The following is a 13687-nucleotide window of genomic DNA, read 5'->3' on the forward strand; positions in this document are numbered from 1 at the left end:
ATATCACCACAGTTCATGGATACTGTGCTCACAGATTATAAAAGCATGTTGGAACAAGAATGAATTTGTAAAACCTGTTACAGATACATCTCCTGCAGTAAGGTTCCGCCAATGTCAGTTGCCAATGGTTTCGCAATGCCATTCTTACATGAACACTTTCCTGTGCTACATCCTACAGAGACAGAGGAACGGTGTACAGCTCTAAGGATACAATTCATGCAGTAAAAGCAATTAGGTGTCGGCAATCAACTTGGAATCTATGGCAATACAGTTAATGTCCCAACGAACCCATCAAGTGTTGTACATGTTCTGCCTAGAAGATTTGAGGATACAGAAACTATTCACCTACACTTTAAAAGAAGACTACAAGTCAAAACGTCTTTATTACATGAACCAGTTATCTATGACATAACTAAAGGTCTTGTAGACAACAGTGATTTGTATAAAGAAGAAGGCATTTCATAAGATAGTGAATGGTTTGAATATAGTACGCAGCATTCTGACATAAACTTTGTCTCTTCTGAGAATTTAGAAAATATTATCAGTCAAGACAGAAAAAATGATACCGAAACATAAAGTGAATGCTTTGAAAATTGTTCGCAGCATTCTGACATAAACTTTGTCTCTTCTGAGAATTTAGAAAATATTTACAGTCATGTAAGAAAAAACGATACCGAAACAGAGAATGACAAAGATACATGGAATGAACTAACCGAACAAGAACAGACTGGAGCAGGCAACAAAGAAACGATGTAACAGAATATAGATTTCACAGGTGATGGTCTCCATGCCCTTCAAATAGCACCAGGAAAGAAAAATCATCCAATTAGTCTGTTTATGGACCCGTACGCTGAAGAAAAGTCTTTTCCTGTTATCTTTGCTGGCAAAAAGAGGACTGAGCATGATGATCGTTTTGCTCCAGTAACATACAGTACTATATGTAAAGCAGATCTAAAAAATGTGGATTGTAGGTTTGCCAACTCAGTTCCAAACATCTTCTTCAAGTTGAAGAAACTACAGGCGCTTCAGGTGAAGGTCATGGCCACCACTGCAATCAGAAAGTCAAAGAATGTGTCTTTCACAGCTGGAGAACTAAAATCATTAGCAAATGTACAGAACATTTTCCAACATGATGACAGTTTCAGATTCCTGAAGAATTTACGATCAGCACCACCATACTAATAAACCAAGCAGAAGGAGTTGTTTGCAATGATCAACCAGTTGGGATTACCAACATTTTTTGAATTTTTTTCTGCTACTGAGACCAAATAGACAGATTTACTGCAGTTACTGTGTAACAAATCTGGATAAAAAGATAATGTCACAAACCTAAACTGGATGGAAAGATGCGAGTTGATTCGGAAAAAAACCCACTGCATGTGCCAGACATTTCCACTATAGGTCACAGCTTTTCCTTAACAATATACTGAGGAGTGATATATCACCCATTGGTGAGTTACAATACTACTATATCCGTGTAGAATTTCAACAAAGAGGATCACCCCACCTTCACTGCTTATTCAGGATTCAGGATGTCCCAGTATATGGACATGAAGATGACAAGAAAGTCATATAATTCATAGACTCACACATCAGTACCAGTTCGGATGTTGATGAAGAGAGTAAGCAGTTTGTACAGTTGCAAGTGCACAGACATTCTAAATCCTGTAAAAAAAGAAAGGTAAAGGAATATGCCGGTTTGGTTTTCCTCTTCCTCCAATGAAAGAGACTCTAATCTTGGAACCATATGACACACAAACTGACAACAAAGAGCAAAAAGTACACAAACAAAATTATGAAAATGTCTTGAAAGTGATAAGCAGTTCACCTAAAGATGAAGATACAGATTTTGACCAATTTCTGGAAAAATGTGGACTAACTTATGATCAGTACATCAATTCAGTTAGATCGTCTCTGTAGAAAAAACAGATCCTCCTAAAGAGAGCAGTAAAAGACACCAGGATAAATGCAGATAACTTTCATATTCTGAGGATATGGCAAGCCAATACAGACCTCCAGTATGTGTTGGACCCTTGGGCTGTATGTGTGTATATAGCTAGCTATATGATGAAATCACAGAGAGGGATGAGTGTACTCCTTCAAACAGCTGCTGAAGAGGCAAAAGGGCAATGTGAAACTCCGAGAAAAATTACGACTCATCTCAAACTAGTTTTTGAATCACTGTGAGATCTCTGCTCAAGCTGCCATTTATCTCTTGCTTCAGTTGCCACTTACCCAAAGTTCCCGTGATGTGATATTTGTAAATACATCTCCACCAGAGAAACGTGTTGAAATTCTCAAGCCCATTTCTCAACTTAAGCAATTACCTGATGATTCTACTGAAGTAACATGTCCTGGTTTGACAGGTAGATATGCTGAAAGACCAATACAACTGGAAAAACTGTGTTTAGCTGAATTTGCAACTTCTTTCGAACATAAAGCTCAGAAAAAAATACCCCAAAGGAAACAAACAATGACGCTCATTACTACACAGATAATAATGTAGAAAATGTTAGACCAGGAATTGAAATAAAACTACCAAATTGATATCGACTTGTACAAAGAAAATTTCCTAAAGTTCTTCGTTACGTAAAATACAGCTTAAAAAATACACAGAACTATTTTACAGGGAACAAATTATTTTGTTTCATCAATGGAGAGATGAAAGCAAGCTAATGGGTTCAGAGTCAACATATAAAAATCAGTACAAACGAATAGAAACTGATATTTCAAAAGTACGCACACTATTCCAATCGACAGCCAAAGAAATACAAGAAGCTATGAATGCTGTAAGAGAAGAGCAGGTCGATGATGAACTAGATGAGATTGCACCTAATTCAAGGCAAACTGAAGAAGATGCTGAATTAGCAAAAGAAGACCAAATTTCTATTTACAGCCGCCAAATGAAAGGTCTCGATTCTATGACATTGGCTTGGAATTTGGAGCATCATCTGACAAACGTGAGACTATTATTCAAAAGAGGGTTTCAGATGAAGAATTCATTAAATCACCTTTGTCATTGAATCAAGAACAAAGGTTGTTCTATTATGAAGTACTTTATAGAACAAAGACAGATAATAACCCATTTTACTTTTTCCTTTCGGGAGGGGCTGGGCTTGGAAAATCTCATGTCCTTAAAACTCTTTACCAGGCACTGGTGAGGTATTTTGACAAGATACCTGGAGAAAACCCAGATGACCTTGAAGTTATAATAGCTGCCACTACTGAAAAGGCTGCCTATAATGTCCGTGGAAATATACTCCATGCTTTGTTTAGTATACCCTGTAACCAAAGTTTAGCATCCTATATACCACGTGACCATAGTACACTGATTACTATAAGGTGAAGATTCAACAAGTTGAATGTCTTGATCATAGACGAAATCTCTATGGTGGGTGTAAATATGTTTAACTTTGTGTGTAGCCGGCTCCAGCAGATATTTAATTCACCTTTGCCATTTGGTGGCATATCACTTATTGCAGTCGGTGACCTTTATCAGCTGAGACCTGTGCGTGACTCATGGGTCTTTGAATACAGTCTTCAACAGTATGGTCCACTTGCAAGTAATAATTGGCAAGATCCCATTGAACTGTATGAGTTTTCAACAGTGATGAGGCAAAGGGATGATGCTAAGTTTGCTGAGTGCATGAACAGAATAAGGGAAGGAAAGCAAACAGAGCAAGATACTAACTTGTTAGCTGGAAGACTTATAAAGAAAGGTAACATGGACAGAAATGAGCACATTCACTTATTTAGCTCAAACCGTTTGGTAGATGAGCACAATAGTAATGCTCTATCTAGAAAAGTTGGAAAAAGTTACACGGCTGTAGCTATGGATTATATAATAGGAAATGTTCCAGCAAGTAGCCGGAGGTCAGTCTTAAAAATTGCTAGAAATCTTGAGCCCCAACAAACTCAGAGTTTACCCAATCAGCTCTTTCTTAAACAAGGCGGAAACTACATGATAACCCACAATCTTAATACTAGTGATGGGCTCACAAATGGTGCTGACTGTAAAATAAAATATATTCAGTGTTCTAATGACATACCTTCTCTTCTATGGGTTCATTCCAAGATCCAGATATTGGGGCGGAAACAGACATTTATACATGTCAAATAAAGAAATAGACAACTCTTGGACACCTATTTTGAAATTTGAGAAACAATATCAGATTGGAAAAACAAACAAGTTGAGAGTTGCTCGTAAACAGTTTCCATTGAAAGCAGCTGAAGCTATGACAATCCATTAGTCACAGGGAACTATACTTGATAAAGTTGCTGTGTCATTCCAGGGCAGGATGGGAAAACATATTATGTATGTTACTTTCAGTAGGGTTCAATCCCTTGAAGGGCTTAACCTCCTTGATTTCGAATCAAGCAAGATTAAAATAGACCCCTTAGAAGAGCAAGAAATGACAAGACTGAGAACAAACAAGAAATTGGTCAGCAAAACAACAAGAATTCATGTCACAGAATTTTCTATAATGTGCCATAATGCACGATCACTTCATAAGAAAATTGAACACTATTAAAAGGACAAAAGGCTTGTTAATGCTGATGTCATAGTGGTGCAAGAAACATGGGCCAAGACAGCTGATTCTAAGGCACACTACTATTTGCAAAACTTTCAGGACCCAATTTGCTTGTACACTGATTAAAAACAGTATAGGCCACATTCTGGATCATTTATCTATGTTAAAAAGGGATTACACATTGTTTCAATCCATCACACGACAGACCATGATATTGAAGGTTCTTGTCTAGAAATGTGTAAGTCCAATAGACATTATCAAGTAATCTCTGTCTACTGCCATCCTCCTGGAAATACCAACACAATATGTACTGCTATTGAAAACCTGTATAAAGAGAACAAACCTCTGGTAATCGTTGGAGACATGAACATTGATCAAATACAGCCGTCAAAATGCTTCAAACTGTACGCATTTTTACAAAAGAGAATGAATGCTGTGTCAGCTCTGTGTGAAGAAACCACCGACTACCATTCCGCGCTAGATCACATCTACACAACAGAGATCAGCTATAAATATAAAGAAGTGAAACTCCAGCTGCTGGAGCAGTATTGAATTTTCATTAAAAAACAATTAGTTGGTCCTTTATTTAAGGCAAGTGACCGATTGCCCAAACAGTACAAAACAGCACAATACAGTACAATACAAACCAACATAAACACAAAACATGAATAAAGCTGGGGTCACCGCCTTGGAACGGTCAATGCAAAGCATTGGGGGTTTAAACCTAGTTATAGAGCGCTCAACCTCACACTTGGCCCAGCAATATTCATAATACATTTAAGTGTAAATAAAATTTAACGTCATAGCATTGTTACTCAAATTAAACAATAATAAAAGGGAATTAAAACGCATTCAATTTAATTACTATTTAATTACTCAATTGCATTGAAGATACAAGAGTAACAGAATTACAACTTTTTGACGAACGATTTAATAAAACTATTAACAATTGTCAACTACATTCCTTCTTTATAGAAAAGATTTGAGAATATAGAATCATATAGTTAATATCTCAGATAATCATCGCGCAAATACAGGAAGAAGCAGCAATAATGGGTGTAAAAATTCCATATTACATAGCATGGTTGTTTATGTGACTGCTAAACAAATTAAAAATAATTAAATCAAACAAGAAACGCCTATCAGAGAGAAAATATAAATAAAATGGAACGTTATAAACCCAATGACCTATGCATGTAGATTACAACTGGGAAAGTCGGTCGTATGACGTCACAAAAATCCATAATGACATAATGACGTGAACAAATTCCAAGGGCAGTACTAAATAAAAATATTAATGGGGCTGTGCTACTAATAAAACAAGTTTAGGTGATTTACTATTAAGAAGCAAATGAATAAAAATGGTAATTCAATTAAAGCGACATTATAGGAATCAAACAGTATATAGGTGTTTTGACAACTGAAGACAGAAATGATTTGATGTACGATTTGAGTCCAAATGTAGTTTACATGCAGATTTGTTCATACGACACAATGACACAATTTTATTCAACAGTGAACAATGCCTAAATAGTATTCATGCAGATTTGTTCATACGACACAATGGCACAATTTTATTCAACAGTGAAAAATGCCTATAATATCACTAATGTTTCCAAATTTTAAGGAAAGAAATATATAGTGAATCGAAAACCACCAAACACGTGTTTTTAAGTACATAACAAAAAACAAGTTAATTAAATTGAAAAGTTTAATATGAAAATTTGGTTTAACATATTTTAATTTGCGGACACGCTTCAAAACATCTCCGTAAAATGATGGATGGGAGATTCCATTATTTAAATGCCATTTTAAAGAAACATTATATTTTGAAATTAAATAAAACCGGTGTTCTAAAAGCTTACTGGAGTGACCATAAAATGACATAGATTTCATTATTTTAATAAGGTTTTAATAAATATGTTGGAGTTGCACTCTAAAAATAGTTAAAGCTAAATATTAAAATAGTAATTATTTAACCCTTTACCAAACAACAAATTTTGGACTTTCCCAAATTAACAGAGGTTAAAGATCACAATAACAATTGTAACAGTATATAAAGAAATTTATTTGGTAGGGTAAAAATTTAGCAATTTTTCCTTTTATCTCAATGATTTCTAGAGTATTTTGCAACAAACTCGTAAATCTCGTCACTGTTTGGTATTTGGTTAGTATATTTTTAAAATGATATCTTGGATGTATATGAAAATGGTTCTGGTCTGTTGAAAAACATGGCTGCCAGGGTGTTCACTTGTCATGAAAGTTGGTAAGAACATTTTGTTCTAATGACATCCTGGGCTGCACAGAACAGGTAAGTTCCTTTCAATCTCAGGTTAGCGACTTTGGGCCTTTCAGGCCCTCTTTTTGTTATCTTTGTTGCATAGTACCGCGACATGCGCGACGCCATTTTGTTTGGATAATGGTGAGGTTGATCGGCCGCGCATAAACTAATATGCACCGGTTTCAAAATTTTTATCAATTCACGTTTGTAATTGATTGAAACGACGACGTCATTTAAACGATGAGTCAACAAAAATTGCGAAATTGAAATGAAAAACGATGAAACGAAAAATAATTTTAAATTGTGAAATGAGCGTTTTTGACAGTTTTGAGCACAAAATGTCCATTTTTTTTTAATCGCGGCCGTATTAGATTTGTGAATTGTCCGTTTCAAAATGTCCGTCAACGGCCAGTCTCAAAGAATGATAAAAGCCCTGTAAATAGTTAAGTTAGTTTACCCTGCAAGTAAAAATATTGAAGCAAAGGGTCAAACTTAAGTTGTTTAATGTTTACCTCTTGAGCATGTCAAAGCTGGAATTCCAGAAGGTCTCCACATCCTGAATCAACTTGTTTTTGGGTACAGGTATGTTCAGCCCAATCTGGTTAGATTTCAGAAGGGCGGCTGCCGTGGAACTGCGATGAAAGAAACCTACTATTTTGCGAACTTTCCTCAAGATTTCAGATATGCTCTCAACTTTCATACCCTTTTGAGTCGCAAGGTTAAGTGTATGAGCCATACACCTCACATGAACAAGTCCACTTTTACACACAGCATTGACATTATTTGCTGCATTGTCTGTTGTTATGTTAGGCTTTAGACCTTCTTTATTTAAGCCCCATTCTTTAATCGCACAATTCAAAACTTCCGACAGGTTCTCCGCTGTGTGGCTGACAGTAATTTCACGTGTTTGCAGAAATGAAGTCATTTCAAAGTTTTCATTTAGGCAGTGCACTGTAATAGTAATATATCTTACCGTGGAACGACTAGTCCACCCATATGTTGTTGTGGCCAGTGCTGATGCATCTTTGATGTATTTTAACACATTTGACTTAGTTGCATCGTACACATTTGGGATAACTTGCTGACTAAAATGAGACGTTGAAGGTACAACATACCCTGGTCGCAGCACTGGTAGCAGGCTCTTTCGGCCCCATGCTCTTTCGGCCCGGACCGAAATTTCATGCTCTTTCGGCCCCAAGCTTATTCGGCCCCAAATCGACCAGGCTCATTCGGCCCTAAATTTTATTATTCGGCCCTATTTTATTTCACCTATTTACAGCGGTTGTATGATTGAATAAAGTTGTTTAAAATGATATATTGTGCTGTCGGTTTTTCCTTTGTATTGCTTTTGATTATTGATGATTGAATGAAATAAATTGTAAACCATTATCGTTTTACAAACTTTTACCAATGTATGTTATTGTTTTAATTGTTCAAGTGTGTCGGCTTTTAATTGCATGGCATCAAATGTGACGTTTGCGAAAAATGGTAGCATGACACCTGCAATACAGGTAAGTGTCTATTCAAACTCTATTTATTAAATATAATGTCTAAGATTTTCGACAGTCAATTATTTGTCCAATATAAGCGATTTTGTATAGTGAAGGACGGGGTCGTTGTAATCAATGAATTATGAGTTTAGTATTATAGTCCAATCCAATATTTACATTTTTCATAATTTTGATTATTTAAAACATTAAGATGATGATGACAATACAGGTTAGTGTCATTGCCAATTGACTAGCTATGATTTTCTACAAATAAATTATTTTCCTAAGTAAGCTTGAACATGGGTCTAATTTGCCAATATTTTGAATTACTTTATTGTCATGGTTAATAATTTGCCATTTTTTAAATTTATTTTATTGTCATTTCAAAGTTTACGGAGTTTAAACAAAGTTTAATCTACATTTTTGTTACCTGTTGCCTGTTGATCCGAATACACACCACGCATGTATTTAACAACCTGATAAAGATCATAAAACCCGGCATAGGTGCGATTGTGCTAGACAATGGCTTCATTCAATAATAAATGACGGGGTTGGAGTAATTAAAGAACATAACATCTGTTTATCGATTTCACGATGTGTGAACAAGTGTATGCTGTCAATTAGAATAAAAATTGATACTTTGATTGTTTATGAAAATAAATTGATAAGTGTCTATGAAACAATAACGGATTCGTTCATTAGTGTCAATTCATAAATCAATTAGGTTATCTTGTAACGTAATTTATGACGAAATTTGCAAACACGTTGTAGGCATATCCGCGACAGAATATTTTAAGGCAAAGAGGGGTGATATCGTTCTTACCTTCACCTGCAATGACTGCCGCAACCGCCCTACGACGCCTGACATCAGCCTAAACTTAGAAAATGTCGCGCAGTCGACTATGCTTGAGGTACTAGTTACTTCTCCGATATTAGTATTATATATTATTAGTATATTCACATTTTTTAACGCAATTATTTCACAAACAAAAACAAGTTTAAAGATTGTTTTCAGTGGTATTAATAATAAATTTACTATCATCTATTAAACGGACTAGCTCTTCGTCATGCTGTGCTAAATGATTTTTCTTTGGGTTAATCGTAAATCGTAAAGTACGTTTATTCGTTGTATGCTCAGGCATCCGTTGATCCTGCTTTGCTTGCACGGTTCGACATTTCGCACGATTTCGGATTGTCCGACGTGTCATTGTCAGAAGACATAGCGCTCACCAGAACGTCCGAGTTCGAGCCTTTTGATTTGACAAGAGCCGAAGTGCAACCGCCTGTTGTGATCGACGAACGGTATGAAAACGTAAAAATTGTATAATCGTGTAACTAATTAGCAATCACTAGAAAATAGTAATTGTATTTAATAGTGAACAAAATAAGTATTGATGCAAAGGTCGTCGGGAATTTCAGTGTAAAAGGCACTCAATGAAGTTACATGGAACGATTTTTTTTCTACTGTTAATATTAATATATTGGCCGATTATTTTAAACAAAATAGAAAAAGATACTGGTATAACCATTATCAATGATTTTGTGTTATAACTTCCAAATAACCATTATTCATGATGTTGTGTTATAACCCCCAAATAACCATTTTCTATAATTTTGTATTGTTACCCCAAATATTTCATAGTTCATTTTATTTACATTGGTTTCCTTTTTATACTGGCATCCGTGTGCAGTTAATGGAACAGAACTGTGTAGGTTTTAAAAAATCTGCTTCATCTTGAAAGCGTAATTTCATATTTTTCTAAACTTCAAGGGGAGATGATTCTGAACTTATTCTTACGTTGCTCATTTACGATAGGGTTTGAGTACTCATTGAAATAAAAACACTGTAAAAGTTTGAAAAAAAAGAATGAAAACTGTACATTGCATAAAGAAGCTGCATTTCACAATACTTCGAAATTCAGTAAAAGATCATAATAGATTTATTGCTCCGATATTCATCATTTTCAATAGGGTTCGAGTAATACTGATATAAAAACACTTAAAACGTTTGGAAAGATTCAGACGAAAGTTGTGATATCTTTTAAACAAGTGGAGATTGTTTATTTTGTCAAATTTAATAGAAACAAAATCTGGACTTATTGTCCCCATGTTTCTCATTTTAAATGAGGTAAAAATGCTCATTGATATGAAGACACTGTAAGGTTGGAAAGAATCTGATGAAAAATGTTGACAAAATCACCTAACCAAGCAGTATTTCACTTTTATTTTTAAATTCAAAGAGACATAATTCTGGACTTATGGTCCGATATTGCTCATATAGAGTTTGGGTTGGGTCCTCATTTATAAAAACAACCTGTGCAAGTTTGGGAACAATCGGATGAAAATTTTGGACTTCGAACAAGGATTTTTAACTTTCTCAAATTCTAAGGAAGATAACTATGGACGTAATGGTCGGATAATGCTAAAGGGCCCATACCACCTGGAGAGTAATACGTGTCGCGCTTCGCGCTCTATATGTGGATCTTAAAAATAAAACTACGAGGAGTGCTTGACTGTAGGGAAACGGGTTGCTGGGACACATCTCCACCTTGATAAGCGGCTGCTTCTTTTATCGCAACTCATTGTTACAATCAATAATACGTGTCGCGCTTCGCGCTCCATATGTGGTAGGGATAGTAATTAAGGCCTATGATAGACAACCATAAAAATACATGGATAATAGATGCGTTGTTTGCATTTATTGGTTAATATAAAAATATAAGATATTTAAGTGATGTAAGAAATTTTAAATAACGTTGTCATCACGTTGCATCCATTAATTTTATTAAAAATGTCCAATTGTAATAAAATGGATTTTAAAATGTCAACATAAAATAAAGCTTTATTATATTTATTAACCTGACTGAAAAATTGTCAGCCGCCGAACTGTTCCGTTCGTGCCGGAACCCGGCATTGAACCTGGTGCCTTTAGATGACTGTTGCGTAAACAACTTTAGTCTAACGCTCTCCCAACTGAGCTATTCCGGCTGACATTCACTTATGTACTCCTATTTGGTGAAGTTATGTATAGCGATCGTTATCATATGTCTATTAATAAACTAATACATTGTACGTTTTTGTACCACTACGCCTTCCAATAAACTTGCTTGCGCGATAGGTCGTCAAATATCGTACTACATTGATTCTCCACTAAATAAGCAAATTAGAAAAACCATAAAATAAATATAATTTGATTATGTTTTGTTTTTATACAAAACATCATTTGTTTTTATACAAAACCAGAAAGTTTCGCGTATTTGCCCAGTCCCTGTGATCAGTTGTGAATCAGTTATTAATTAAAACAATTAGCTTTGCATTATTGGCAATAAATGTTGTAATAAATGTAATAGGCACAAATGCAGTACTTATTTACACTAATTTACACAAAAATTCACCACTATGCAAGCTTTTCTTAAAACAAAAATATAAACATTGATCCGCAAAATAACTTCTCCTCCCATAAGCGAAAAAAAATGCATTACATACTAGTCGCCGCACTCCAGTGCGACGCCAATAATTCTGTTATAAGTTAAATGCTTAGCATGATATATGCTATGCCCATGTTAAACTGTTCGTTTCAGTAATCTTCCAGAGCCAGCTGTATCCAACAGTGTACTAACTCAGCCCGAAACCATAGAATACACCGTTGTAGACGCAGGATCGAAAAGAGGCAAACCAAAGCTTGTATCCTCCGATGGATATTCATTCACGTTTAAGATAATTAAGTTTTTACATAAGCCGTAAACACCCATACGTATTATGTTATTATCTACATTATTTGTTTATCTGTGTATGCGTTATTTTATTTTTTTATACAGATTTAACTTAATGGTCAATTTGAACACTTTTGAAAACTTTATAATATCAAAGATAAAATTTTAAAATGCGGAATAAACGTATTTGCAATAATTTAGCGTTACGCCTTATGCCATAAATCACCAGGTAAAGCTCCAAATAACGCACCGTTTTCCAAAAGTTTGACTGACTTACCTCCTTTGCTGTAACGTCAGAGCTGTACATCCGCAATATTACCTGCGTTATTTCTGCCGAGACGATCAACTGCATTGCTGTTAAATAATGGACTTTTGTGACGAATCTGATCATTTTGATCATGAACTGCATGACATTATACCGCATATGTACAGTACACGCCATTTAATCGATTTAAAAATCCCAATAAGACCAAATTCCTTTTCCAAAAATGGCTGGAAAAAGCCCCAAAATGTTCGTTATTAGATTTTTCATCATCTATTTAAATAATTGTATTCTTTCTTTGTTAATAAATGCAAGTGAAAGAAATCGTATTATTGTAACAAATAATTTAACTTAATATAAAAGTAATTCTAAACAGTACCACCCATCGATGTAATTACATCGATGCTCTAACTGTTCATCGCGCATGTTTGGTCTAGTTCGTAATCTTTTCCACTTCTGCATAGTTAGTGCAAATGTCAAGTTCAATAAAATTTCAGAGGACAGAAAGCATACTACCGTATTTTTCGGGGTTGAAAGAAAGGACTTTTTTTCCTAAGCGTCTTATTTATGGACGACAATGAGAAACTTTATATCCAAATTTTTGCAAAAAAAATGCGCCTGTGATAATCATTAGCGGTAATTTGATTGCCTCTAAATAACCCCCATGTCACTATCAATCAATCAGTTAATTGGTTTATTGCAGTGTTATGGCTTTGTTAAATACATACCACATAATCCGTATGTGTACTCCTCCACGATAAAATCGTTGTCAGTTACTGATGATAGCAACCGGGTGTAATCCTCCTGGAAATCGTGCTTTTCATGCATTATATTATCAAAATATATTTTTTCGACACGGAAAGCTTTTTAACAAAGTAATATTTAATTCATTATAAATATATTACAAATATAAATGTCTTGTTGAATTCCCCCATTAAGAATACCAATATGTAATTTGAAACACATTTCTGATTGTTTTATGTTAGCGCGCCGTTTACAAATTCTAGCGTCAAATATACAGTCGGGATTGTTAGCAGATTTCAACGGAATATGTTTTCTTTCCAAATTTCAACATGTATTTCACACCCATGCTCATGACAGTGTTGTTGTCTTTTTAGACTCCGATGATAAAAGGAAACCGTGCTCGCGCCTAGTTGTAGGCTCCCGCGCCTGGATTAGTTATAATTTCGTGTTGTTTATGCCTTTCTCCGTTTGTAGCCACGACGAACCCATAATTGATTTCAATAATTGCATCATATATGTCTACATGTCGAATTTTATATTGAAACATACGCCTGCGATAATTTTGATTTGTCGGCATTTTGTTTCATTTCAGACTCCATGCAGTTCTCAGATCATAATCTGTGATTTATTACTCTAACTTGTCTCTAACTTGTTAGTTTCTGAGC

At 35.1% G+C, this 13687-nt stretch overlaps 1 non-coding gene across 1 annotated transcript; it reads right to left on the bottom strand.

The window, feature by feature from the left end:
- Positions 1-11201: 11201 nt before the first annotated feature.
- Trnaf-aaa (transfer RNA phenylalanine (anticodon AAA)) lies at positions 11202-11291 on the bottom strand. Its single transcript is given in 2 exon segments — positions 11202-11237; positions 11255-11291. It is a non-coding gene; the product is annotated as a tRNA-Phe (tRNA).
- Positions 11292-13687: the final 2396 nt, after the last annotated feature.

The sequence above is a fragment of the Dreissena polymorpha genome, chromosome 7 (assembly GCF_020536995.1).
Source record: "Dreissena polymorpha isolate Duluth1 chromosome 7, UMN_Dpol_1.0, whole genome shotgun sequence".
Taxonomy (NCBI): Eukaryota; Metazoa; Mollusca; class Bivalvia; order Myida; family Dreissenidae; genus Dreissena; species Dreissena polymorpha.